The 24299-nt window shown below is 42.6% G+C and overlaps 16 non-coding genes across 16 annotated transcripts; all 16 read left to right on the forward strand.

The window, feature by feature from the left end:
* The first annotated feature begins 1627 nt into the window (after nt 1–1627).
* On the forward strand, nt 1628–1699 carry TRNAD-GUC (transfer RNA aspartic acid (anticodon GUC)). The gene has a single exon. It is a non-coding gene; the product is annotated as a tRNA-Asp (tRNA).
* A 2236-nt stretch (nt 1700–3935) lies between these two features.
* Nucleotides 3936–4007, forward strand: TRNAD-GUC (transfer RNA aspartic acid (anticodon GUC)). Its single transcript has one exon. It is a non-coding gene; the product is annotated as a tRNA-Asp (tRNA).
* Nucleotides 4008–5089: 1082 nt separating this feature from the next.
* On the forward strand, nt 5090–5161 carry TRNAD-GUC (transfer RNA aspartic acid (anticodon GUC)). The gene has a single exon. It is a non-coding gene; the product is annotated as a tRNA-Asp (tRNA).
* A 1082-nt stretch (nt 5162–6243) lies between these two features.
* TRNAD-GUC (transfer RNA aspartic acid (anticodon GUC)) lies at nt 6244–6315 on the forward strand. The gene has a single exon. It is a non-coding gene; the product is annotated as a tRNA-Asp (tRNA).
* Nucleotides 6316–7396: 1081 nt separating this feature from the next.
* Nucleotides 7397–7468, forward strand: TRNAD-GUC (transfer RNA aspartic acid (anticodon GUC)). Its single transcript has one exon. It is a non-coding gene; the product is annotated as a tRNA-Asp (tRNA).
* Nucleotides 7469–8550: 1082 nt separating this feature from the next.
* Nucleotides 8551–8622, forward strand: TRNAD-GUC (transfer RNA aspartic acid (anticodon GUC)). Its single transcript has one exon. It is a non-coding gene; the product is annotated as a tRNA-Asp (tRNA).
* A 1082-nt stretch (nt 8623–9704) lies between these two features.
* Nucleotides 9705–9776, forward strand: TRNAD-GUC (transfer RNA aspartic acid (anticodon GUC)). The gene has a single exon. It is a non-coding gene; the product is annotated as a tRNA-Asp (tRNA).
* Nucleotides 9777–10590: 814 nt separating this feature from the next.
* TRNAD-GUC (transfer RNA aspartic acid (anticodon GUC)) lies at nt 10591–10662 on the forward strand. Its single transcript has one exon. It is a non-coding gene; the product is annotated as a tRNA-Asp (tRNA).
* Nucleotides 10663–11744: 1082 nt separating this feature from the next.
* Nucleotides 11745–11816, forward strand: TRNAD-GUC (transfer RNA aspartic acid (anticodon GUC)). The gene has a single exon. It is a non-coding gene; the product is annotated as a tRNA-Asp (tRNA).
* A 1968-nt stretch (nt 11817–13784) lies between these two features.
* Nucleotides 13785–13856, forward strand: TRNAD-GUC (transfer RNA aspartic acid (anticodon GUC)). Its single transcript has one exon. It is a non-coding gene; the product is annotated as a tRNA-Asp (tRNA).
* A 1968-nt stretch (nt 13857–15824) lies between these two features.
* TRNAD-GUC (transfer RNA aspartic acid (anticodon GUC)) lies at nt 15825–15896 on the forward strand. Its single transcript has one exon. It is a non-coding gene; the product is annotated as a tRNA-Asp (tRNA).
* Nucleotides 15897–17864: 1968 nt separating this feature from the next.
* On the forward strand, nt 17865–17936 carry TRNAD-GUC (transfer RNA aspartic acid (anticodon GUC)). The gene has a single exon. It is a non-coding gene; the product is annotated as a tRNA-Asp (tRNA).
* Nucleotides 17937–19904: 1968 nt separating this feature from the next.
* On the forward strand, nt 19905–19976 carry TRNAD-GUC (transfer RNA aspartic acid (anticodon GUC)). Its single transcript has one exon. It is a non-coding gene; the product is annotated as a tRNA-Asp (tRNA).
* A 1082-nt stretch (nt 19977–21058) lies between these two features.
* TRNAD-GUC (transfer RNA aspartic acid (anticodon GUC)) lies at nt 21059–21130 on the forward strand. The gene has a single exon. It is a non-coding gene; the product is annotated as a tRNA-Asp (tRNA).
* A 1082-nt stretch (nt 21131–22212) lies between these two features.
* Nucleotides 22213–22284, forward strand: TRNAD-GUC (transfer RNA aspartic acid (anticodon GUC)). The gene has a single exon. It is a non-coding gene; the product is annotated as a tRNA-Asp (tRNA).
* A 1082-nt stretch (nt 22285–23366) lies between these two features.
* TRNAD-GUC (transfer RNA aspartic acid (anticodon GUC)) lies at nt 23367–23438 on the forward strand. The gene has a single exon. It is a non-coding gene; the product is annotated as a tRNA-Asp (tRNA).
* The last annotated feature ends 861 nt before the right edge of the window (nt 23439–24299 follow it).

The raw sequence follows: 24299 nt of genomic DNA on the forward strand, positions 1-24299 counted from the left end.
CCAGGATTATTATCTGTCTTACAAGCAGATACATTTAGAAAAATGCTAATTTTCTCTACAATTTTCTCTACGATTCGTATTGTATCGACCACATTTTACCACTTACATAAAGTACAATGTGTCACAAGAAAACAATCTCAGAATGCTTGGATAAATAAAAGAATTCCAAAGTTATTACCACATAAAGAGAAGACAATATGTCATTGCCATATTTATTCATTTTCCTATCATAGGGGGGCACACTAATCTGTATTAGAGTTGTTGAATGGTCTCAGTGGTGTCAGATTAATAGTGAATAACGAGCACAGGGATGTGGGGGCATAGCATAGTTACCAAAACAAAGACCACTCTCGGCATCGGACACGCCATACAGACCCATTCCACATATATGCCATTTACACAATGCACTCAGGCCACACATGCGCCGCCGCTAGGCCTGCTCCACGCAACTCACACAGCCGTGGTATCAGCAGGTCCTCGTTAGTATAGTGGAGAGTATCCCCGCCTGTCACGCGGGAGACGGGGTTCGATTCCCCGACGGGGAGAATTGTCGCTTTTAGACACATCAATAACCAGAATTATAAAACAAGACTCTTTCTTTTCACTTTGGGCGGTGTAATGTTTTCTGTATGACGCTGTCCAATCAGCTTCTGCACCCTTCCCTGTCCAGCAACACAGTGTGATCTTATAGTATACAGCTTTCATTCCCAATTCTGTATTCAACTGGCTATATCTCAGGCTCTGTCACAGCTAGAACTGTGATTCTACTGTCATATGAAAGATTGGAATCTCCCCTTTCATATGCCACCAGAACCGCGGTTCTAGGTCGTCCACAGCCCGAGATATGGCTGTTTGAATGGATCCCCCTTCCCTCTAGACTGTCTCCTAATGCTGTGAAACAGCATCCTGCTGATAGGACAGAGTCAGAGGCTGGGAGGAAGCACCACCTCAGGAGAATCGCTGCTGTTACCTCCCAGTTGTCTTATAAATCCTCATTTACATATTTAGAAAAAAGCTCATAACTTTTGAAATAATAAACGTTTTGGGACACAATTTTCACTAGTATTATCAGTGTGACAGCGCCTATCAAATTAGCTAGGAGATAGGGAAGTACAAGTGACAGAGCCTCTTTAAATAGGACGAAATTGCAGTACCAGGATTATTATCTGTCTTACAAGCAGATACATTTAGAAAAATGCTAATTTTCTCTACAATTTTCTCTACGATTCGGATTGTATCGACCACATTTTACCACTTACATAAAGTACAATGTGTCACAAGAAAACAATCTCAGAATGCTTGGATAAATAAAAGAATTCCAAAGTTATTACCACATAAAGAGAAGACAATATGTCATTGCCATATTTATTCATTTTCCTATCATAGGGGGGCACACTAATCTGTATTAGAGTTGTTGAATGGTCTCAGTGGTGTCAGATTAATAGTGAATAACGAGCACAGGGATGTGGGGGCATAGCATAGTTACCAAAACAAAGACCACTCTCGGCATCGGACACGCCATACAGACCCATTCCACATATATGCCATTTACACAATGCACTCAGGCCACACATGCGCCGCCGCTAGGCCTGCTCCACGCAACTCACACAGCCGTGGTATCAGCAGGTCCTCGTTAGTATAGTGGAGAGTATCCCCGCCTGTCACGCGGGAGACCGGGGTTCGATTCCCCGACGGGGAGAATTGTCGCTTTTAGACACATCAATAACCAGAATTATAAAACAAGACTCTTTCTTTTCACTTTGGGCGGTGTAATGTTTTCTGTATGACGCTGTCCAATCAGCTTCTGCACCCTTCCCTGTCCAGCAACACAGTGTGATCTTATAGTATACAGCTTTCATTCCCAATTCTGTATTCAACTGGCTATATCTCAGGCTCTGTCACAGCTAGAACTGTGATTCTACTGTCATATGAAAGATTGGAATCTCCCCTTTCATATGCCACCAGAACCGCGGTTCTAGGTCGTCCACAGCCCGAGATATGGCTGTTTGAATGGATCCCCCTTCCCTCTAGACTGTCTCCTAATGCTGTGAAACAGCATCCTGCTGATAGGACAGAGTCAGAGGCTGGGAGGAAGCACCACCTCAGGAGAATCGCTGCTGTTACCTCCCAGTTGTCTTATAAATCCTCATTTACATATTTAGAAAAAAGCTCATAACTTTTGAAATAATAATTGTTTTGGGACACAATTTTCACTAGTATTATCAGTGTGACAGCGCCTATCAAATTAGCTAGGAGATAGGGAAGTACAAGTGACAGAGCCTCTTTAAATAGGACGAAATTGCAGTACCAGGATTATTATCTGTCTTACAAGCAGATACATTTAGAAAAATGCTAATTTTCTCTACAATTTTCTCTACGATTCGGATTGTATCGACCACATTTTACCACTTACATAAAGTACAATGTGTCACAAGAAAACAATCTCAGAATGCTTGGATAAATAAAAGAATTCCAAAGTTATTACCACATAAAGAGAAGACAATATGTCATTGCCATATTTATTCATTTTCCTATCATAGGGGGGCACACTAATCTGTATTAGAGTTGTTGAATGGTCTCAGTGGTGTCAGATTAATAGTGAATAACGAGCACAGGGATGTGGGGGCATAGCATAGTTACCAAAACAAAGACCACTCTCGGCATCGGACACGCCATACAGACCCATTCCACATATATGCCATTTACACAATGCACTCAGGCCACACATGCGCCGCCGCTAGGCCTGCTCCACGCAACTCACACAGCCGTGGTATCAGCAGGTCCTCGTTAGTATAGTGGAGACTATCCCCGCCTGTCACGCGGGAGACCGGGGTTCGATTCCCCGACGGGGAGAATTGTCGCTTTTAGACACATCAATAACCAGAATTATAAAACAAGACTCTTTCTTTTCACTTTGGGCGGTGTAATGTTTTCTGTATGACGCTGTCCAATCAGCTTCTGCACCCTTCCCTGTCCAGCAACACAGTGTGATCTTATAGTATACAGCTTTCATTCCCAATTCTGTATTCAACTGGCTATATCTCAGGCTCTGTCACAGCTAGAACTGTGATTCTACTGTCATATGAAAGATTGGAATCTCCCCTTTCATATGCCACCAGAACCGCGGTTCTAGGTCGTCCACAGCCCGAGATATGGCTGTTTGAATGGATCCCCCTTCCCTCTAGACTGTCTCCTAATGCTGTGAAACAGCATCCTGCTGATAGGACAGAGTCAGAGGCTGGGAGGAAGCACCACCTCAGGAGAATCGCTGCTGTTACCTCCCAGTTGTCTTATAAATCCTCATTTACATATTTAGAAAAAAGCTCATAACTTTTGAAATAATAAACGTTTTGGGACACAATTTTCACTAGTATTATCAGTGTGACAGCGCCTATCAAATTAGCTAGGAGATAGGGAAGTACAAGTGACAGAGCCTCTTTAAATAGGACGAAATTGCAGTACCAGGATTATTATCTGTCTTACAAGCAGATACATTTAGAAAAATGCTAATTTTCTCTACAATTTTCTCTACGATTCGTATTGTATCGACCACATTTTACCACTTACATAAAGTACAATGTGTCACAAGAAAACAATCTCAGAATGCTTGGATAAATAAAAGAATTCCAAAGTTATTACCACATAAAGAGAAGACAATATGTCATTGCCATATTTATTCATTTTCCTATCATAGGGGGGCACACTAATCTGTATTAGAGTTGTTGAATGGTCTCAGTGGTGTCAGATTAATAGTGAATAACGAGCACAGGGATGTGGGGGCATAGCATAGTTACCAAAACAAAGACCACTCTCGGCATCGGACACGCCATACAGACCCATTCCACATATATGCCATTTACACAATGCACTCAGGCCACACATGCGCCGCCGCTAGGCCTGCTCCACGCAACTCACACAGCCGTGGTATCAGCAGGTCCTCGTTAGTATAGTGGAGAGTATCCCCGCCTGTCACGCGGGAGACCGGGGTTCGATTCCCCGACGGGGAGAATTGTCGCTTTTAGACACATCAATAACCAGAATTATAAAACAAGACTCTTTCTTTTCACTTTGGGCGGTGTAATGTTTTCTGTATGACGCTGTCCAATCAGCTTCTGCACCCTTCCCTGTCCAGCAACACAGTGTGATCTTATAGTATACAGCTTTCATTCCCAATTCTGTATTCAACTGGCTATATCTCAGGCTCTGTCACAGCTAGAACTGTGATTCTACTGTCATATGAAAGATTGGAATCTCCCCTTTCATATGCCACCAGAACCGCGGTTCTAGGTCGTCCACAGCCCGAGATATGGCTGTTTGAATGGATCCCCCTTCCCTCTAGACTGTCTCCTAATGCTGTGAAACAGCATCCTGCTGATAGGACAGAGTCAGAGGCTGGGAGGAAGCACCACCTCAGGAGAATCGCTGCTGTTACCTCCCAGTTGTCTTATAAATCCTCATTTACATATTTAGAAAAAAGCTCATAACTTTTGAAATAATAAACGTTTTGGGACACAATTTTCACTAGTATTATCAGTGTGACAGCGCCTATCAAATTAGCTAGGAGATAGGGAAGTACAAGTGACAGAGCCTCTTTAAATAGGACGAAATTGCAGTACCAGGATTATTATCTGTCTTACAAGCAGATACATTTAGAAAAATGCTAATTTTCTCTACAATTTTCTCTACGATTCGTATTGTATCGACCACATTTTACCACTTACATAAAGTACAATGTGTCACAAGAAAACAATCTCAGAATGCTTGGATAAATAAAAGAATTCCAAAGTTATTACCACATAAAGAGAAGACAATATGTCATTGCCATATTTATTCATTTTCCTATCATAGGGGGGCACACTAATCTGTATTAGAGTTGTTGAATGGTCTCAGTGGTGTCAGATTAATAGTGAATAACGAGCACAGGGATGTGGGGGCATAGCATAGTTACCAAAACAAAGACCACTCTCGGCATCGGACACGCCATACAGACCCATTCCACATATATGCCATTTACACAATGCACTCAGGCCACACATGCGCCGCCGCTAGGCCTGCTCCACGCAACTCACACAGCCGTGGTATCAGCAGGTCCTCGTTAGTATAGTGGAGAGTATCCCCGCCTGTCACGCGGGAGACCGGGGTTCGATTCCCCGACGGGGAGAATTGTCACTTTTAGACACATCAATAACCAGAATTATAAAACAAGACTCTTTCTTTTCACTTTGGGCGGTGTAATGTTTTCTGTATGACGCTGTCCAATCAGCTTCTGCACCCTTCCCTGTCCAGCAACACAGTGTGATCTTATAGTATACAGCTTTCATTCCCAATTCTGTATTCAACTGGCTATATCTCAGGCTCTGTCACAGCTAGAACTGTGATTCTACTGTCATATGAAAGATTGGAATCTCCCCTTTCATATGCCACCAGAACCGCGGTTCTAGGTCGTCCACAGCCCGAGATATGGCTGTTTGAATGGATCCCCCTTCCCTCTAGACTGTCTCCTAATGCTGTGAAACAGCATCCTGCTGATAGGACAGAGTCAGAGGCTGGGAGGAAGCACCACCTCAGGAGAATCGCTGCTGTTACCTCCCAGTTGTCTTATAAATCCTCATTTACATATTTAGAAAAAAGCTCATAACTTTTGAAATAATAAACGTTTTGGGACACAATTTTCACTAGTATTATCAGTGTGACAGCGCCTATCAAATTAGCTAGGAGATAGGGAAGTACAAGTGACAGAGCCTCTTTAAATAGGACGAAATTGCAGTACCAGGATTATTATCTGTCTTACAAGCAGATACATTTAGAAAAATGCTAATTTTCTCTACAATTTTCTCTACGATTCGTATTGTATCGACCACATTTTACCACTTACATAAAGTACAATGTGTCACAAGAAAACAATCTCAGAATGCTTGGATAAATAAAAGAATTCCAAAGTTATTACCACATAAAGAGAAGACAATATGTCATTGCCATATTTATTCATTTTCCTATCATAGGGGGGCACACTAATCTGTATTAGAGTTGTTGAATGGTCTCAGTGGTGTCAGATTAATAGTGAATAACGAGCACAGGGATGTGGGGGCATAGCATAGTTACCAAAACAAAGACCACTCTCGGCATCGGACACGCCATACAGACCCATTCCACATATATGCCATTTACACAATGCACTCAGGCCACACATGCGCCGCCGCTAGGCCTGCTCCACGCAACTCACACAGCCGTGGTATCAGCAGGTCCTCGTTAGTATAGTGGAGAGTATCCCCGCCTGTCACGCGGGAGACCGGGGTTCGATTCCCCGACGGGGAGAATTGTCACTTTTAGACACATCAATAACCAGAATTATAAAACAAGACTCTTTCTTTTCACTTTGGGCGGTGTAATGTTTTCTGTATGACGCTGTCCAATCAGCTTCTGCACCCTTCCTGTCCAGCAACACAGTGTGATCTTATAGTATACAGCTTTCATTCCCAATTCTGTATTCAACTGGCTATATCTCAGGCTCTGTCACAGCTAGAACTGTGATTCTACTGTCATATGAAAGATTGGAATCTCCCCTTTCATATGCCACCAGAACCGCGGTTCTAGGTCGTCCACAGCCCGAGATATGGCTGTTTGAATGGATCCCCCTTCCCTCTAGACTGTCTCCTAATGCTGTGAAACAGCATCCTGCTGATAGGACAGAGTCAGAGGCTGGGAGGAAGCACCACCTCAGGAGAATCGCTGCTGTTACCTCCCAGTTGTCTTATAAATCCTCATTTACATATTTAGAAAAAAGCTCATAACTTTTGAAATAATAAACGTTTTGGGACACAATTTTCACTAGTATTATCAGTGTGACAGCGCCTATCAAATTAGCTAGGAGATAGGGAAGTACAAGTGACAGAGCCTCTTTAAATAGGACGAAATTGCAGTACCAGGATTATTATCTGTCTTACAAGCAGATACATTTAGAAAAATGCTAATTTTCTCTACAATTTTCTCTACGATTCGGATTGTATCGACCACATTTTACCACTTACATAAAGTACAATGTGTCACAAGAAAACAATCTCAGAATGCTTGGATAAATAAAAGAATTCCAAAGTTATTACCACATAAAGAGAAGACAATATGTCATTGCCATATTTATTCATTTTCCTATCATAGGGGGGCACACTAATCTGTATTAGAGTTGTTGAATGGTCTCAGTGGTGTCAGATTAATAGTGAATAACGAGCACAGGGATGTGGGGGCATAGCATAGTTACCAAAACAAAGACCACTCTCGGCATCGGACACGCCATACAGACCCATTCCACATATATGCCATTTACACAATGCACTCAGGCCACACATGCGCCGCCGCTAGGCCTGCTCCACGCAACTCACACAGCTGTGGTATCAGCAGGTCCTCGTTAGTATAGTGGAGAGTATCCCCGCCTGTCACGCGGGAGACCGGGGTTCGATTCCCCGACGGGGAGAATTGTCACTTTTAGACACATCAATAACCAGAATTATAAAACAAGACTCTTTCTTTTCACTTTGGGCGGTGTAATGTTTTCTGTATGACGCTGTCCAATCAGCTTCTGCACCCTTCCCTGTCCAGCAACACAGTGTGATCTTATAGTATACAGCTTTCATTCCCAATTCTGTATTCAACTGGCTATATCTCAGGCTCTGTCACAGCTAGAACTGTGATTCTACTGTCATATGAAAGATTGGAATCTCCCCTTTCATATGCCACCAGAACCGCGGTTCTAGGTCGTCCACAGCCCGAGATATGGCTGTTTGAATGGATCCCCCTTCCCTCTAGACTGTCTCCTAATGCTGTGAAACAGCATCCTGCTGATAGGACAGAGTCAGAGGCTGGGAGGAAGCACCACCTCAGGAGAATCGCTGCTGTTACCTCCCAGTTGTCTTATAAATCCTCATTTACATATTTAGAAAAAAGCTCATAACTTTTGAAATAATAAACGTTTTGGGACACAATTTTCACTAGTATTATCAGTGTGACAGCGCCTATCAAATTAGCTAGGAGATAGGGAAGTACAAGTGACAGAGCCTCTTTAAATAGGACGAAATTGCAGTACCAGGATTATTATCTGTCTTACAAGCAGATACATTTAGAAAAATGCTAATTTTCTCTACAATTTTCGCTACGATTCGGATTGTATCGACCACATTTTACCACTTACATAAAGTACAATGTGTCACAAGAAAACAATCTCAGAATGCTTGGCTAAATAAAAGAATTCCAAAGTTATTACCACATAAAGAGAAGACAATATGTCATTGCCATATTTATTCATTTTCCTATCATAGGGGGGCACACTAATCTGTATTAGAGTTGTTGAATGGTCTCAGTGGTGTCAGATTAATAGTGAATAACGAGCACAGGGATGTGGGGGCATAGCATAGTTACCAAAACAAAGACCACTCTCGGCATCGGACACGCCATACAGACCCATTCCACATATATGCCATTTACACAATGCACTCAGGCCACACATGCGCCGCCGCTAGGCCTGCTCCACGCAACTCACACAGCCGTGGTATCAGCAGGTCCTCGTTAGTATAGTGGAGAGTATCCCCACCTGTCACGCGGGAGACCGGGGTTCGATTCCCCGACGGGGAGAATTGTCACTTTTAGACACATCAATAACCAGAATTATAAAACAAGACTCTTTCTTTTCACTTTGGGCGGTGTAATGTTTTCTGTATGACGCTGTCCAATCAGCTTCTGCACCCTTCCCTGTCCAGCAACACAGTGTGATCTTATAGTATACAGCTTTCATTCCCAATTCTGTATTCAACTGGCTATATCTCAGGCTCTGTCACAGCTAGAACTGTGATTCTACTGTCATATGAAAGATTGGAATCTCCCCTTTCATATGCCACCAGAACCGCGGTTCTGGGTCGTCCACAGCCCGAGATATGGCTGTTTGAATGGATCCCCCTTCCCTCTAGACTGTCTCCTAATGCTGTGAAACAGCATCCTGCTGATAGGACAGAGTCAGAGGCTGGGAGGAAGCACCACCTCAGGAGAATCGCTGCTGTTACCTCCCAGTTGTCTTATAAATCCTCATTTACATATTTAGAAAAAAGCTCATAACTTTTGAAATAATAAACGTTTTGGGACACAATTTTCACTAGTATTATCAGTGTGACAGCGCCTATCAAATTAGCTAGGAGATAGGGAAGTACAAGTGACAGAGCCTCTTTAAATAGGACGAAATTGCAGTACCAGGATTATTATCTGTCTTACAAGCAGATACAATTAGAAAAATGCTAATTTTCTCTACAATTTTCTCTACGATTCGGATTGTATCGACCACAATTTACCACTTACATAAAGTACAATGTGTCACAAGAAAACAATCTCAGAATGCTTGGATAAATAAAAGAATTCCAAAGTTATTACCACATAAAGAGAAGACAATATGTCATTGCCATATTTATTCATTTTCCTATCATAGGGGGGCACACTAATCTGTATTAGAGTTGTTGAATGGTCTCAGTGGTGTCAGATTAATAGTGAATAACGAGCACAGGGATGTGGGGGCATAGCATAGTTACCAAAACAAAGACCACTCTCGGCATCGGACACGCCATACAGACCCATTCCACATATATGCCATTTACACAATGCACTTAGGCCACACATGCGCCGCCGCTAGGCCTGCTCCACGCAACTCACACAGCCATGGTATCAGCAGGTCCTCGTTAGTATAGTGGAGAGTATCCCCGCCTGTCACGCGGGAGACCGGGGTTCGATTCCCCGACGGGGAGAATTGTCACTTTTAGACACATCAATAATCAGAATTATAAAACAATGGATCCCCCTTCCCTCTAGACTGTCTCCTAATGCTGTGAAACAGCATCCTGCTGATAGGACAGAGTCAGAGGCTGGGAGGAAGCCCCACCTCAGGAGAATCGCTGCTGTTACCTCCCAGTTGTCTTATAAATCCTCATTTACATATTTAGAAAAAAGCTCATAACTTTTGAAATAATAAACGTTTTGGGACACAATTTTCACTAGTATTATCAGTGTGACAGCGCCTATCAAATTAGCTAGGAGATAGGGAAGTACAAGTGACAGAGCCTCTTTAAATAGGACGAAATTGCAGTACCAGGATTATTATCTGTCTTACAAGCAGATACATTTAGAAAAATGCTAATTTTCTCTACAATTTTCTCTACGATTCGGATTGTATCGACCACATTTTACCACTTACATAAAGTACAATGTGTCACAAGAAAACAATCTCAGAATGCTTGGATAAATAAAAGAATTCCAAAGTTATTACCACATAAAGAGAAGACAATATGTCATTGCCATATTTATTCATTTTCCTATCATAGGGGGGCACACTAATCTGTATTAGAGTTGTTGAATGGTCTCAGTGGTGTTAGATTAATAGTGAATAACGAGCACAGGGATGTGGGGGCATAGCATAGTTACCAAAACAAAGACCACTCTCGGCATCGGACACGCCATACAGACCCATTCCACATATATGCCATTTACACAATGCACTTAGGCCACACATGCGCCGCCGCTATGCCTGCTCCACGCAACTCACACAGCCGTGGTATCAGCAGGTCCTCGTTAGTATAGTGGAGAGTATCCCCGCCTGTCACGCGGGAGACCGGGGTTCGATTCCCCGACGGGGAGAATAGTCACTTTTAGACACATCAATAACCAGAATTATAAAACAAGACTCTTTCTTTTCACTTTGGGCGGTGTAATGTTTTCTGTATGACGCTGTCCAATCAGCTTCTGCACCCTTCCCTGTCCAGCAACACAGTGTGATCTTATAGTATACAGCTTTCATTCCCAATTCTGTATTCAACTGGCTATATCTCAGGCTCTGTCACAGCTAGAACTGTGATTCTACTGTCATATGAAAGATTGGAATCTCCCCTTTCATATGCCACCAGAACCGCGGTTCTAGGTCGTCCACAGCCCGAGATATGGCTGTTTGAATGGATCCCCCTTCCCTCTAGACTGTCTCCTAATGCTGTGAAACAGCATCCTGCTGATAGGACAGAGTCAGAGGCTGGGAGGAAGCACCACCTCAGGAGAATCGCTGCTGTTACCTCCCAGTTGTCTTATAAATCCTCATTTACATATTTAGAAAAAAGCTCATAACTTTTGAAATAATAAACGTTTTGGGACACAATTTTCACTAGTATTATCAGTGTGACAGCGCCTATCAAATTAGCTAGGAGATAGGGAAGTACAAGTGACAGAGCCTCTTTAAATAGGACGAAATTGCAGTACCAGGATTATTATCTGTCTTACAAGCAGATACAATTAGAAAAATGCTAATTTTCTCTACAATTTTCTCTACGATTCGGATTGTATCGACCACAATTTACCACTTACATAAAGTACAATGTGTCACAAGAAAACAATCTCAGAATGCTTGGATAAATAAAAGAATTCCAAAGTTATTACCACATAAAGAGAAGACAATATGTCATTGCCATATTTATTCATTTTCCTATCATAGGGGGGCACACTAATCTGTATTAGAGTTGTTGAATGGTCTCAGTGGTGTCAGATTAATAGTGAATAACGAGCACAGGGATGTGGGGGCATAGCATAGTTACCAAAACAAAGACCACTCTCGGCATCGGACACGCCATACAGACCCATTCCACATATATGCCATTTACACAATGCACTCAGGCCACACATGCGCCGCCGCTAGGCCTGCTCCACGCAACTCACACAGCCATGGTATCAGCAGGTCCTCGTTAGTATAGTGAAGAGTATCCCCGCCTGTCACGCGGGAGACCGGGGTTCGATTCCCCGACGGGGAGAATTGTCACTTTTAGACACATCAATAATCAGAATTATAAAACAATGGATCCCCCTTCCCTCTAGACTGTCTCCTAATGCTGTGAAACAGCATCCTGCTGATAGGACAGAGTCAGAGGCTGGGAGGAAGCCCCACCTCAGGAGAATCGCTGCTGTTACCTCCCAGTTGTCTTATAAATCCTCATTTACATATTTAGAAAAAAGCTCATAACTTTTGAAATAATAAACGTTTTGGGACACAATTTTCACTAGTATTATCAGTGTGACAGCGCCTATCAAATTAGCTAGGAGATAGGGAAGTACAAGTGACAGAGCCTCTTTAAATAGGACGAAATTGCAGTACCAGGATTATTATCTGTCTTACAAGCAGATACATTTAGAAAAATGCTAATTTTCTCTACAATTTTCTCTACGATTCGGATTGTATCGACCACATTTTACCACTTACATAAAGTACAATGTGTCACAAGAAAACAATCTCAGAATGCTTGGATAAATAAAAGAATTCCAAAGTTATTACCACATAAAGAGAAGACAATATGTCATTGCCATATTTATTCATTTTCCTATCATAGGGGGGCACACTAATCTGTATTAGAGTTGTTGAATGGTCTCAGTGGTGTCAGATTAATAGTGAATAACGAGCACAGGGATGTGGGGGCATAGCATAGTTACCAAAACAAAGACCACTCTCGGCATCGGACACGCCATACAGACCCATTCCACATATATGCCATTTACACAATGCACTCAGGCCACACATGCGCCGCCGCTAGGCCTGCTCCATGCAACTCACACAGCCGTGGGATCAGCAGGTCCTCGTTAGTATAGTGAAGAGTATCCCCGCCTGTCACGCGGGAGACCGGGGTTCGATTCCCCGGCGGGGAGAATTGTCACTTTTAGACACATCAATAACCAGAATTATAAAACAAGACTCTTTCTTTTCACTTTGGGCGGTGTAATGTTTTCTGTATGACGCTGTCCAATCAGCTTCTGCACCCTTCCCTGTCCAGCAACACAGTGTGATCTTATAGTATACAGCTTTCATTCCCAATTCTGTATTCAACTGGCTATATCTCAGGCTCTGTCACAGCTAGAACTGTGATTCTACTGTCATATGAAAGATTGGAATCTCCCCTTTCATATGCCACCAGAACCGTGGTTCTAGGTCGTCCACAGCCCGAGATATGGCTGTTTGAATGGATCCCCCTTCCCTCTAGACTGTCTCCTAATGCTGTGAAACAGCATCCTGCTGATAGGAAAGAGTCAGAGGCTGGGAGGAAGCCCCACCTCAGGAGAATCGCTGCTGTTACCTCCCAGTTGTCTTATAAATCCTCATTTACATATTTAGAAAAAAGCTCATAACTTTTGAAATAATAAACGTTTTGGGACACAATTTTCACTAGTATTATCAGTGTGACAGCGCCTATCAAATTAGCTAGGAGATAGGGAAGTACAAGTGACAGAGCCTCTTTAAATAGGACGAAATTGCAGTACCAGGATTATTATCTGTCTTACAAGCAGATACAATTAGAAAAATGCTAATTTTCTCTACAATTTTCTCTACGATTCGGATTGTATCGACCACAATTTACCACTTACATAAAGTACAATGTGTCACAAGAAAACAATCTCAGAATGCTTGGATAAATAAAAGAATTCCAAAGTTATTACCACATAAAGAGAAGACAATATGTCATTGCCATATTTATTCATTTTCCTATCATAGGGGGGCACACTAATCTGTATTAGAGTTGTTGAATGGTCTCAGTGGTGTCAGATTAATAGTGAATAACGAGCACAGGGATGTGGGGGCATAGCATAGTTACCAAAACAAAGACCACTCTCGGCATCGGACACGCCATACAGACCCATTCCACATATATGCCATTTACACAATGCACTCAGGCCACACATGCGCCGCCGCTAGGCCTGCTCCACGCAACTCACACAGCCGTGGTATCAGCAGGTCCTCGTTAGTATAGTGGAGAGTATCCCCGCCTGTCACGCGGGAGACCGGGGTTCGATTCCCCGACGGGGAGAATTGTCACTTTTAGACACATCAATAATCAGAATTATAAAACAATGGATCCCCCTTCCCTCTAGACTGTCTCCTAATGCTGTGAAACAGCATCCTGCTGATAGGACAGAGTCAGAGGCTGGGAGGAAGCCCCACCTCAGGAGAATCGCTGCTGTTACCTCCCAGTTGTCTTATAAATCCTCATTTACATATTTAGAAAAAAGCTCATAACTTTTGAAATAATAAACGTTTTGGGACACAATTTTCACTAGTATTATCAGTGTGACAGTGCCTATCAAATTAGCTAGGAGATAGGGAAGTACAAGTGACAGAGCCTCTTTAAATAGGACGAAATTGCAGTACCAGGATTATTATCTGTCTTACAAGCAGATACATTTAGAAAAATGCTAATTTTCTCTACAATTTTCTCTACGATTCGGATTGTATCGACCACATTTTACCACTTACATAAAGTACAATGTGTCACAAGAAAACAATCTCAGAATGCTTGGATAAATAAAAGAATTCCAAAGTTATTACCACATAAAGAGAAGACAATATGTCATTGCCATATTTATTCATTTTCCTATCATAGGGGGGCACACTAATCTGTATTAGAGTTGTTGAATGGTCTCAGTGGTGTCAGATTAATAGTGAATAACGAGCACAGGGATGTGGGGGCATAGCATAGTTACCAAAACAAAGACCACTCTCGGCATCGGACACGCCATACAGACCCATTCCACATATATGCCATTTACACAATGCACTCAGGCCACACATGCGCCGCCGCTAGGCCTGCTCCATGCAACTCACACAGCCGTGGGATCAGCAGGTCCTCGTTAGTATAGTGAAGAGTATCCCCGCCTGTCACGCGGGAGACCGGGGTTCGATTCCCCGGCGGGGAGAATTGTCACTTTTAGACACATCAATAACCAGAATTATAAAACAAGACTCTTTCTTTTCACTTTGGGCGGTGTAATGTTTTCTGTATGACGCTGTCCAATCAGCTTCTGCACCCTTCCCTGTCCAGCAACACAGTGTGATCTTATAGTATACAGCTTTCATTCCCAATTCTGTATTCAACTGGCTATATCTCAGGCTCTGTCACAGCTAGAACTGTGATTCTACTGTCATATGAAAGATTGGAATCTCCCCTTTCATATGCCACCAGAACCGTGGTTCTAGGTCGTCCACAGCCCGAGATATGGCTGTTTGAATGGATCCCCCTTCCCTCTAGACTGTCTCCTAATGCTGTGAAACAGCATCCTGCTGATAGGAAAGAGTCAGAGGCTGGGAGGAAGCCCCACCTCAGGAGAATCGCTGCTGTTACCTCCCAGTTGTCTTATAAATCCTCATTTACATATTTAGAAAAAAGCTCATAACTTTTGAAATAATAAACGTTTTGGGACACAATTTTCACTAGTATTATCAGTGTGACAGCGCCTATCAAATTAGCTAGGAGATAGGGAAGTACAAGTGACAGAGCCTCTTTAAATAGGACGAAATTGCAGTACCAGGATTATTATCTGTCTTACAAGCAGATACAATTAGAAAAATGCTAATTTTCTCTACAATTTTCTCTACGATTCGGATTGTATCGACCACAATTTACCACTTACATAAAGTACAATGTGTCACAAGAAAACAATCTCAGAATGCTTGGATAAATAAAAGAATTCCAAAGTTATTACCACATAAAGAGAAGACAATATGTCATTGCCATATTTATTCATTTTCCTATCATAGGGGGGCACACTAATCTGTATTAGAGTTGTTGAATGGTCTCAGTGGTGTCAGATTAATAGTGAATAACGAGCACAGGGATGTGGGGGCATAGCATAGTTACCAAAACAAAGACCACTCTCGGCATCGGACACGCCATACAGACCCATTCCACATATATGCCATTTACACAATGCACTCAGGCCACACATGCGCCGCCGCTAGGCCTGCTCCACGCAACTCACACAGCCATGGTATCAGCAGGTCCTCGTTAGTATAGTGAAGAGTATACCCGCCTGTCACGCGGGAGACCGGGGTTCGATTCCCCGACGGGGAGAATTGTCACTTTTAGACACATCAATAATCAGAATTATAAAACAATGGATCCCCCTTCCCTCTAGACTGTCTCCTAATGCTGTGAAACAGCATCCTGCTGATAGGACAGAGTCAGAGGCTGGGAGGAAGCCCCACCTCAGGAGAATCGCTGCTGTTACCTCCCAGTTGTCTTATAAATCCTCATTTACATATTTAGAAAAAAGCTCATAACTTTTGAAATAATAAACGTTTTGGGACACAATTTTCACTAGTATTATCAGTGTGACAGCGCCTATCAAATTAGCTAGGAGATAGGGAAGTACAAGTGACAGAGCCTCTTTAAATAGGACGAAATTGCAGTACCAGGATTATTATCTGTCTTACAAGCAGATACATTTAGAAAAATGCTAATTTTCTCTACAATTTTCTCTACGATTCGGATTGTATCGACCACATTTTACCACTTACATAAAGTACAATGTGTCACAAGAAAACAATCTCAGAATGCTTGGATAAATAAAAGAATTCCAAAGTTATTACCACATAAAGAGAAGACAATATGTCATTGCCATATTTATTCATTTTCCTATCATAGGGGGGCACACTAATCTGTATTAGAGTTGTTGAATGGTCTCAGTGGTGTCAGATTAATAGTGAATAACGAGCACAGGGATGTGGGGGCATAGCATAGTTACCAAAACAAAGACCACTCTCGGCATCGGACACGCCATACAGACCCATTCCACATATATGCCATTTACACAATGCACTCAGGCCACACATGCGCCGCCGCTAGGCCTGCTCCATGCAACTCACACAGCCGTGGGATCAGCAGGTCCTCGTTAGTATAGTGAAGAGTATCCCCGCCTGTCACGCGGGAGACCGGGGTTCGATTCCCCGGCGGGGAGAATTGTCACTTTTAGACACATCAATAACCAGAATTATAAAACAAGACTCTTTCTTTTCACTTTGGGCGGTGTAATGTTTTCTGTATGACGCTGTCCAATCAGCTTCTGCACCCTTCCCTGTCCAGCAACACAGTGTGATCTTATAGTATACAGCTTTCATTCCCAATTCTGTATTCAACTGGCTATATCTCAGGCTCTGTCACAGCTAGAACTGTGATTCTACTGTCATATGAAAGATTGGAATCTCCCCTTTCATATGCCACCAGAACCGTGGTTCTAGGTCGTCCACAGCCCGAGATATGGCTGTTTGAATGGATCCCCCTTCCCTCTAGACTGTCTCCTAATGCTGTGAAACAGCATCCTGCTGATAGGAAAGAGTCAGAGGCTGGGAGGAAGCCCCACCTCAGGAGAATCGCTGCTGTTACCTCCCAGTTGTCTTATAAATCCTCATTTACATATTTAGAAAAAAGCTCATAACTTTTGAAATAATAAACGTTTTGGGACACAATTTTCACTAGTATTATCAGTGTGACAGCGCCTATCAAATTAGCTAGGAGATAGGGAAGTACAAGTGACAGAGCCTCTTTAAATAGGACGAAATTGCAGTACCAGGATTATTATCTGTCTTACAAGCAGATACAATTAGAAAAATGCTAATTTTCTCTACAATTTTCTCTACGATTCGGATTGTATCGACCACAATTTACCACTTACATAAAGTACAATGTGTCACAAGAAAACAATCTCAGAATGCTTGGATAAATAAAAGAATTCCAAAGTTATTACCACATAAAGAGAAGACAATATGTCATTGCCATATTTATTCATTTTCCTATCATAGGGGGGCACACTAATCTGTATTAGAGTTGTTGAATGGTCTCAGTGGTGTCAGATTAATAGTGAATAACGAGCACAGGGATGTGGGGGCATAGCATAGTTACCAAAACAAAGACCACTCTCGGCATCGGACACGCCATACAGACCCATTCCACATATATGCCATTTACACAATGCACTCAGGCCACACATGCGCCGCCGCTAGGCCTGCTCCACGCAACTCACACAGCCGTGGTATCAGCAGGTCCTCGTTAGTATAGTGGAGAGTATCCCCGCCTGTCACGCGGGAGACCGGGGTTCGATTCCCCGACGGGGAGAATTGTCACTTTTAGACACATCAATAATCAGAATTATAAAACAATGGATCCCCCTTCCCTCTAGACTGTCTCCTAATGCTGTGAAACAGCATCCTGCTGATAGGACAGAGTCAGAGGCTGGGAGGAAGCCCCACCTCAGGAGAATCGCTGCTGTTACCTCCCAGTTGTCTTATAAATCCTCATTTACATATTTAGAAAAAAGCTCATAACTTTTGAAATAATAAACGTTTTGGGACACAATTTTCACTAGTATTATCAGTGTGACAGTGCCTATCAAATTAGCTAGGAGATAGGGAAGTACAAGTGACAGAGCCTCTTTAAATAGGACGAAATTGCAGTACCAGGATTATTATCTGTCTTACAAGCAGATACATTTAGAAAAATGCTAATTTTCTCTACAATTTTCTCTACGATTCGGATTGTATCGACCACATTTTACCACTTACATAAAGTACAATGTGTCACAAGAAAACAATCTCAGAATGCTTGGATAAATAAAAGAATTCCAAAGTTATTACCACATAAAGAGAAGACAATATGTCATTGCCATATTTATTCATTTTCCTATCATAGGGGGGCACACTAATCTGTATTAGAGTTGTTGAATGGTCTCAGTGGTGTCAGATTAATAGTGAATAACGAGCACAGGGATGTGGGGGCATAGCATAGTTACCAAAACAAAGACCACTCTCGGCATCGGACACGCCATACAGACCCATTCCACATATATGCCATTTACACAATGCACTCAGGCCACACATGCGCCGCCGCTAGGCCTGCTCCATGCAACTCACACAGCCGTGGGATCAGCAGGTCCTCGTTAGTATAGTGAAGAGTATCCCCGCCTGTCACGCGGGAGACCGGGGTTCGATTCCCCGGCGGGGAGAATTGTCACTTTTAGACACATCAATAACCAGAATTATAAAACAAGACTCTTTCTTTTCACTTTGGGCGGTGTAATGTTTTCTGTATGACGCTGTCCAATCAGCTTCTGCACCCTTCCCTGTCCAGCAACACAGTGTGATCTTATAGTATACAGCTTTCATTCCCAATTCTGTATTCAACTGGCTATATCTCAGGCTCTGTCACAGCTAGAACTGTGATTCTACTGTCATATGAAAGATTGGAATCTCCCCTTTCATATGCCACCAGAACCGTGGTTCTAGGTCGTCCACAGCCCGAGATATGGCTGTTTGAATGGATCCCCCTTCCCTCTAGACTGTCTCCTAATGCTGTGAAACAGCATCCTGCTGATAGGAAAGAGTCAGAGGCTGGGAGGAAGCCCCACCTCAGGAGAATCGCTGCTGTTACCTCCCAGTTGTCTTATAAATCCTCATTTACATATTTAGAAAAAAGCTCATAACTTTTGAAATAATAAACGTTTTGGGACACAATTTTCACTAGTATTATCAGTGTGACAGCGCCTATCAAATTAGCTAGGAGATAGGGAAGTACAAGTGACAGAGCCTCTTTAAATAGGACGAAATTGCAGTACCAGGATTATTATCTGTCTTACAAGCAGATACATTTAGAAAAATGCTAATTTTCTCTACAATTTTCTCTACGATTCGGATTGTATCGACCACATTTTACCACTTACATAAAGTACAATGTGTCACAAGAAAACAATCTCAAAATGCTTGGATAAATAAAAGAATTCCAAAGTTATTACCACATAAAGAGAAGACAATATGTCATTGCCATATTTATTCATTTTCCTATCATAGGGGGGCACACTAATCTGTATTAGAGTTGTTGAATGGTCTCAGTGGTGTCAGATTAATAGTGAATAACGAGCACAGGGATGTGGGGGCATAGCATAGTTACCAAAACAAAGACCACTCTCGGCATCGGACACGCCATACAGACCCATTCCACATATATGCCATTTACACAATGCACTCAGGCCACACATGCGCCGCCGCTAGGCCTGCTCCACGCAACTCACACAGCCGTGGTATCAGCAGGTCCTCGTTAGTATAGTGGAGAGTATCCCCGCCTGTCACGCGGGAGACCGGGGTTCGATTCCCCGACGGGGAGAATTGTCACTTTTAGACACATCAATAACCAGAATTATAAAACAAGACTCTTTCTTTTCACTTTGGGCGGTGTAATGTTTTCTGTATGACGCTGTCCAATCAGCTTCTGCACCCTTCCCTGTCCAGCAACACAGTGTGATCTTATAGTATACAGCTTTCATTCCCAATTCTGTATTCAACTGGCTATATCTCAGGCTCTGTCACAGCTAGAACTGTGATTCTACTGTCATATGAAAGATTGGAATCTCCCCTTTCATATGCCACCAGAACCGCGGTTCTAGGTCGTCCACAGCCCGAGATATGGCTGTTTGAATGGATCCCCCTTCCCTCTAGACTGTCTCCTAATGCTGTGAAACAGCATCCTGCTGATAGGACAGAGTCAGAGGCTGGGAGGAAGCCCCACCTCAGGAGAATCGCTGCTGTTACCTCCCAGTTGTCTTATAAATCCTCATTTACATATTTAGAAAAAAGCTCATAACTTTTGAAATAATAAACGTTTTGGGACACAATTTTCACTAGTATTATCAGTGTGACAGCGCCTATCAAATTAGCTAGGAGATAGGGAAGTACAAGTGACAGAGCCTCTTTAAATAGGACGAAATTGCAGTACCAGGATTATTATCTGTCTTACAAGCAGATACATTTAGAAAAATGCTAATTTTCTCTACAATTTTCTCTACGATTCGGATTGTATCGACCACATTTTACCACTTACATAAAGTACAATGTGTCACAAGAAAACAATCTCAGAATGCTTGGATAAATAAAAGAATTCCAAAGTTATTACCACATAAAGAGAAGACAATATGTCATTGCCATATTTATTCATTTTCCTATCATAGGGGGGCACACTAATCTGTATTAGAGTTGTTGAATGGTCTCAGTGGTGTCAGATTAATAGTGAATAACGAGCACAGGGATGTGGGGGCATAGCATAGTTACCAAAACAAAGACCACTCTCGGCATCGGACACGCCATACAGACCCATTCCACATATATGCCATTTACACAATGCACTCAGGCCACACATGCGCCGCCGCTAGGCCTGCTCCACGCAACTCACACAGCCGCGGTATCAGCAGGTCCTCGTTAGTATAGTGGAGAGTATCCCCGCCTGTCACGCGGGAGACCGGGGTTCGATTCCCCGACGGGGAGAATTGTCACTTTTAGACACATCAATAACCAGAATTATAAAACAAGACTCTTTCTTTTCACTTTGGGCGGTGTAATGTTTTCTGTATGACGCTGTCCAATCAGCTTCTGCACCCTTCCCTGTCCAGCAACACAGTGTGATCTTATAGTATACAGCTTTCATTCCCAATTCTGTATTCAACTGGCTATATCTCAGGCTCTGTCACAGCTAGAACTGTGATTCTACTGTCATATGAAAGATTGGAATCTCCCCTTTCATATGCCACCAGAACCGCGGTTCTAGGTCGTCCACAGCCCGAGATATGGCTGTTTGAATGGATCCCCCTTCCCTCTAGACTGTCTCCTAATGCTGTGAAACAGCATCCTGCTGATAGGACAGAGTCAGAGGCTGGGAGGAAGCCCCACCTCAGGAGAATCGCTGCTGTTACCTCCCAGTTGTCTTATAAATCCTCATTTACATATTTAGAAAAAAGCTCATAACTTTTGAAATAATAAACGTTTTGGGACACAATTTTCACTAGTATTATCAGTGTGACAGCGCCTATCAAATTAGCTAGGAGATAGGGAAGTACAAGTGACAGAGCCTCTTTAAATAGGACGAAATTGCAGTACCAGGATTATTATCTGTCTTACAAGCAGATACATTTAGAAAAATGCTAATTTTCTCTACAATTTTCTCTACGATTCGGATTGTATCGACCACATTTTACCACTTACATAAAGTACAATGTGTCACAAGAAAACAATCTCAGAATGCTTGGATAAATAAAAGAATTCCAAAGTTATTACCACATAAAGAGAAGACAATATGTCATTGCCATATTTATTCATTTTCCTATCATAGGGGGGCACACTAATCTGTATTAGAGTTGTTGAATGGTCTCAGTGGTGTCAGATTAATAGTGAATAACGAGCACAGGGATGTGGGGGCATAGCATAGTTACCAAAACAAAGACCACTCTCGGCATCGGACACGCCATACAGACCCATTCCACATATATGCCATTTACACAATGCACTCAGGCCACACATGCGCCGCCGCTAGGCCTGCTCCACGCAACTCACACAGCCGCGGTATCAGCAGGTCCTCGTTAGTATAGTGGAGAGTATCCCCGCCTGTCACGCGGGAGACCGGGGTTCGATTCCCCGACGGGGAGAATTGTCACTTTTAGACACATCAATAACCAGAATTATAAAACAAGACTCTTTCTTTTCACTTTGGGCGGTGTAATGTTTTCTGTATGACGCTGTCCAATCAGCTTCTGCACCCTTCCCTGTCCAGCAACACAGTGTGATCTTATAGTATACAGCTTTCATTCCCAATTCTGTATTCAACTGGCTATATCTCAGGCTCTGTCACAGCTAGAACTGTGATTCTACTGTCATATGAAAGATTGGAATCTCCCCTTTCATATGCCACCAGAACCGCGGTTCTAGGTCGTCCACAGCCCGAGATATGGCTGTTTGAATGGATCCCCCTTCCCTCTAGACTGTCTCCTAATGCTGTGAAACAGCATCCTGCTGATAGGACAGAGTCAGAGGCTGGGAGGAAGCCCCACCTCAGGAGAATCGCTGCTGTTACCTCCCAGTTGTCTTATAAATCCTCATTTACATATTTAGAAAAAAGCTCATAACTTTTGAAATAATAAACGTTTTGGGACACAATTTTCACTAGTATTATCAGTGTGACAGCGCCTATCAAATTAGCTAGGAGATAGGGAAGTACAAGTGACAGAGCCTCTTTAAATAGGACGAAATTGCAGTACCAGGATTATTATCTGTCTTACAAGCAGATACATTTAGAAAAATGCTAATTTTCGCTACAATTTTCTCTACGATTCGGATTGTATCGACCACATTTTACCACTTACATAAAGTACAATGTGTCACAAGAAAACAATCTCAGAATGCTTGGATAAATAAAAGAATTCCAAAGTTATTACCACATAAAGAGAAGACAATATGTCATTGCCATATTTATTCATTTTCCTATCATAGGGGGGCACACTAATCTGTATTAGAGTTGTTGAATGGTCTCAGTGGTGTCAGATTAATAGTGAATAACGAGCACAGGGATGTGGGGGCATAGCATAGTTACCAAAACAAAGACCACTCTCGGCATCGGACACGCCATACAGACCCATTCCACATATATGCCATTTACACAATGCACTCAGGCCACACATGCGCCGCCGCTAGGCCTGCTCCACGCAACTCACACAGCCGCGGTATCAGCAGGTCCTCGTTAGTATAGTGGAGAGTATCCCCGCCTGTCACGCGGGAGACCGGGGTTCGATTCCCCGACGGGGAGAATTGTCACTTTTAGACACATCAATAACCAGAATTATAAAACAAGACTCTTTCTTTTCACTTTGGGCGGTGTAATGTTTTCTGTATGACGCTGTCCAATCAGCTTCTGCACCCTTCCCTGTCCAGCAACACAGTGTGATCTTATAGTATACAGCTTTCATTCCCAATTCTGTATTCAACTGGCTATATCTCAGGCTCTGTCACAGCTAGAACTGTGATTCTACTGTCATATGAAAGATTGGAATCTCCCCTTTCATATGCCACCAGAACCGTGGTTCTAGGTCGTCCACAGCCCGAGATATGGCTGTTTGAATGGATCCCCCTTCCCTCTAGACTGTCTCCTAATGCTGTGAAACAGCATCCTGCTGATAGGACAGAGTCAGAGGCTGGGAGGAAGCCCCACCTCAGGAGAATCGCTGCTGTTACCTCCCAGTTGTCTTATAAATCCTCATTTACATATTTAGAAAAAAGCTCATAACTTTTGAAATAATAAACGTTTTGGGACACAATTTTCACTAGTATTATCAGTGTGACAGCGCCTATCAAATTAGCTAGGAGATAGGGAAGTACAAGTGACAGAGCCTCTTTAAATAGGACGAAATTGCAGTACCAGGATTATTATCTGTCTTACAAGCAGATACATTTAGAAAAATGCTAATTTTCTCTACAATTTTCTCTACGATTCGGATTGTATCGACCACATTTTACCACTTACATAAAGTACAATGTGTCACAAGAAAACAATCTCAGAATGCTTGGATAAATAAAAGAATTCCAAAGTTATTACCACATAAAGAGAAGACAATATGTCATTGCCATATTTATTCATTTTCCTATCATAGGGGGGCACACTAATCTGTAT

This window comes from Rhinoderma darwinii, unplaced genomic scaffold (assembly GCF_050947455.1).
Source record: "Rhinoderma darwinii isolate aRhiDar2 unplaced genomic scaffold, aRhiDar2.hap1 Scaffold_938, whole genome shotgun sequence".
Classification (NCBI taxonomy): Eukaryota; Metazoa; Chordata; class Amphibia; order Anura; family Rhinodermatidae; genus Rhinoderma; species Rhinoderma darwinii.